Source organism: Leptonotus elevatus, chromosome 3, assembly GCF_054856555.1.
Source record: "Leptonotus elevatus isolate MCC_2025b chromosome 3, RoL_Lele_1.0, whole genome shotgun sequence".
In the NCBI taxonomy this organism is placed as follows: Eukaryota; Metazoa; Chordata; class Actinopteri; order Syngnathiformes; family Syngnathidae; genus Leptonotus; species Leptonotus elevatus.
The window spans coordinates 9156435-9160533 of NC_141241.1; positions in this window are offsets into that span (position 1 = coordinate 9156435).

The window sequence follows — 4099 nt, forward strand, 5'->3', positions numbered from 1 at the left end:
TCCGTCTAATCCTTTTGATTTTGCATAGCTACACCAGGATAAAACCACCATTGTTCATGCGTAATTGTAACAGTCCCTACACAAAGTACCGGTAGCATAACGATAAACCCTTGAATTTGAGTTGTGCCGCTTTATCCTCAGATGTCCGTTTGTTTCTTGTTTACACGCAGAGTAAATACTTATTGTTGGCTTTTCGGTTCATATTTCCGACTCCTTGTCATTCTCACTGTCATGTTTGGGTTCTGTTTTTCCGTGTGTGTCTCCCTTGGTCTTGTTAAGTGCTATCCTGCCCTTCCTCGTGTCAACCAATCAGTGCCCTCAGCCACTTGTGTCTTGCCCCAGGTGTGTCTTGTTGTGTCATTAGTGTGTGTGAGTGTATTTATTCTCCTGTCTCCCCTCTGTCTGCTTTGATTTGTTGTCATTTTCCTCCCGTCATGCTGCCAGTTTTTTTGCCTTGTCCTCGCCACGTTTTGTTTTACTTCCATTTGGAGTTCGCTTTTGTTTTGAATAATTTAAATCCTTTTTTTTGTACATCATCACCCTGCCCTGCTTCCCTGCGTTTGGGTCCCCCACCAAACTTTACTCGTTTGACACTCACAGTAAATATCCTTGAGATCATTTGAAGCAAGGCAGCATGCAACCAACATTGACGACAATGAACTCGAACTAAGCAGGAACAGATCTTTAAATAAGGGAAGTTGTCTTTTCAAGGACACATGACACTAATTAGCCACAGGTTTGATTCATGGCACCAAAGACAATCTGAAATCAGAGAAATGAAGGGCATATTGAAAGAAAAGATGGGCCCGTGTAAACTTGTATAATCTTTTTTTGAAGTTGTCCAACATGTTAAATTAATGATAAATAAAGCAGTTGAACTTAATCAATTTTGTTTTTGATGTAGGACAAAGGAGCAGTGTGTGATATTTCAGAGCAGAACCACGCATTGCAGTTTTTTTTTCCAAACGTTTCCAGACTGCAGCCTACCAGTCCAAAATGAGATTTTCTCTCCAGTAAAGAAAATAGACCATCATTAGCTAGACAGTCTGACACAAAATGGCTGCAGAAAAGTTGAATCACAATATTGAAGAGGAAAAACTTGCATATGGATCTTTTTACAATGAAAGGTCCTCTACTGACTCACCAGCAAATAAAGAACAGAGGGTCACGCTGCACTCGTCATTTGTCCAACAGCAATTTAGGGATGAGAATTGTGTCCTTGGCTGCCACTAAGAGGAAGCTTTCCGGTTGCAGTAATCACCCGTCGGGCAAGCTTGTATAAAATTCATCAGGTCATCAATAAGGTACATAACTACGATGGCATATTAGGACCACGTATATATATTATTTTTTTCATATTCCGAGAAAAAACTCGCAAATTTGCCACTTTATAAAGTCGCAAATTTGCCACTTTAGAAAGTCGCAAAATTGCCACTTTATAAAAACTCGTAAATTTGCGAGTTTCTAAAGTGGCAAATTTGCGACTTTATGAAGTGGCAGATTTGTGAGAAAAAAACTCCAAAACTTACGAGAAATACACATAGCATATCTATAGTCTAATATGAGGATTAGTTTGTGGTTAATTGGACACTGTTTATGAAATGAAAAGGCAGGATGGAGACGGATTCATTCTTAATTTAAACTTGATCAGAAGCTAGCATACTTTAGGTAAATGCAAGTGAATGACACAGAGCAGCAGATTTGACACATCAACTTAGATACTTGTACCAAAAAAATACCAAAATGTATGAATGTGTAAATAATAATTCTGGAACCATAAATGTACAAGTAGGGTGTGGACCTTCGTTTTTGTCGCTGGCAGTAACCAACGCTTCAAAGTGTGAATGCTTAACATGAAATGGTTAAAGCCATTACCATCTCCTTATTTGAAAACCCGACCGAAAAAGTAATGTCACAAACATCCAAGCAGTACGCTACGTGTATTTCTCGTAAGTTTATGAGTTTTTTCTCTCGAAAATCTGCCACTTAATAAACTCATAAATTTGCCACTTTATAAAGTGGCAAACTTGTGTGTGTTTTTTCTCTGAATATTAACCCCGCCCTCTAAAAAATATATATTTATATGTGCCCCTAATACGCTGTCGTACATAACTGAAGAAACATTCGAATAAAACTTTTGAAACTGGAATCGACTCGACCACTAGCTAGCGATTAGCAGGATAAATTAACACATACCTTTTTTTTGTTGTTGAGGTAATTCAGTCTAAATGCCTCAAGCAGAATAAGTGTTTTTTTTCTTTTTCAAACAGCACACACAGATGTAACTTAAGAAAGACACAAGCCCCGGAAAATCAGAATCAAAGTTCTTTGTTTACATGTTGACAATAGTTTGAGAAATTGGGGCAAAAAGGAAAAAACAAAACGTGCCGTGATGCTGACACCATGCATCATATTGTCGAAAATGTCAACACTTTTTTGACAAATTTGGTCCAACGTGAAGTTTAACAATCTTCAAGGCTTTTGAGAAGTGACGTTCGCCTGTGCTTTAAATTTGAGCTCTTTTGTTCACATCATGGCAGTGTGCGTTCGTAACAAAATAACACGCATTGTAGCACTTTGCACACATTTTACTGATTTGTCCTGTCAAACCTGATTTACTTAACAGCGCAAACTTGTGTGCTCTTGCTTTTTGTATTGTTTTGGCCAACTATATGGCACAAACATCAAGCCTCTGAACTCTTGGTGGCGCTTTGAGCATATGTTAAATGTTATTCTAATCAAATTAAAATTGACGCAACAATGCAAGAACAAACGCACAAAGATTCACATTGTCCGAATTCGCATATATGAGGCAGGGAGGGGGAAATCCCAAACAATCATTTTTCTTTGTGAAAACAATGCAACACATCTAACTGTCCTCTTGTAATCTAGCCCAAAAACCTATTGAAGCCTTTCAAAACAGTTTGTTCAAGCGCACATCAAGCATGGATTTTTTCATCCAGCACCTGTGAACCGAGACCAGATGGACAAAGGCTTTTGTCAGGCTTTCAAGACGTAGGCTAGCTCTTATCATATTCGTGCAGAAGTGTGGAATTACCAATGTGGAGCAAACATTTTTGATTGACAAATACGTACTTTGGAAAGTTTTTGCAAGTATGTTGGAAAATATTACAAGTATATACGAATGTACTTGCAGGCTAAATGCTAAAAACTTTGCATTTGTTCCCATAATGTCATGGTGTCTTGCCCATGCCGTCATACCCCCGCCGCATTATAGAAAAAAATGCTACGCAATGCAGACATAATAAATCATATAAATTACGAAAAAAACTATCTTTACTTACTTTTTACTTTGAACGTATTGACCAAATACTAATATATATATATATTTTTTTGCAATAGATCATGGCATTAAAGTAAAAAATTTAAGTTGTCAAACGATTCAAATTTTTAATCAGATTAATCACCTAATTAAAAAGACTTTTTAATCAAAAAAAATGTTGCCCACCAAATTTGAAAAGCACCTGTTATGTGTTAATTCTTTCAACATTTAATGTTATTAGGACGTCTTCAGCATTTTTTGATCCACTGCACACACTCCTTTTATTCTAATAAGTCAATTACTTACATATTGAAAAATTGTATAAAAAATGACATGACATGAACAAATATTCTGAATATGTCACACGCAAATATTTATTAAATGCTTTACTTTAATGCATGTAGTTATGTTTATTGCTCAGCACATCCTGCGCTACCTTTAACGTAACCATCCGCTGTCAAGCTAAAGGATCATCTGCTGTCAAAATTAATAGTGCGATTAATATACGTTTATACGCGATTAATGCGATAATTTTTCGTGAGTTAACACTAGAAAAAATGCAACAATTTTAGCTTTTAGCCTACAAGTAACCATATATGCAAGTATGTTTAAACATATTTGCAAATACGTTGAAAAATATTTAAACATTTTCAAATATGTGCTTATAAGAGTGAGGTAGGTAACAATCCAGCAGGAGGAAAAAAATACACTTTTGATCTTATTCATGTCCAAAGGGTTATTGTGCAGTGCCACACGGTATATACACTTGCAATAGCACCAAGGCATTATTGACACACCCAGAATAAACCACACAAG